Source organism: Haliaeetus leucocephalus, unplaced genomic scaffold, assembly GCF_000737465.1.
Source record: "Haliaeetus leucocephalus isolate CR32 unplaced genomic scaffold, Haliaeetus_leucocephalus-4.0 Scaffold173, whole genome shotgun sequence".
Classification (NCBI taxonomy): Eukaryota; Metazoa; Chordata; class Aves; order Accipitriformes; family Accipitridae; genus Haliaeetus; species Haliaeetus leucocephalus.
Window position 1 is genome coordinate 8352590 of NW_010972609.1, and position 252 is coordinate 8352841.

The following is a 252-nucleotide window of genomic DNA, read 5'->3' on the forward strand; positions in this document are numbered from 1 at the left end:
GCCTCGGTGCCGCCGCCGAGGGCTCGCCCGTGCTTCCGCGTCGTTGGTGTGACATCGGCCTGGGCCGTGGCGTCACCTCCTGAGGCGCTGAGGTCGGCACGGCGGCCGTGGCGTCGCTGCCCTGGGCGGCCAGGCGGCCGCCTGGGCCTAGGCCTGGCGTCGCTTCCCCTCCCTCAGTGCCAAAGACTGGGCGCCGGGGCCCGGCCCGGCCCGGGGCCGCAGCCCTGGGACCCCGGGGCCGCTGTCGGGCGG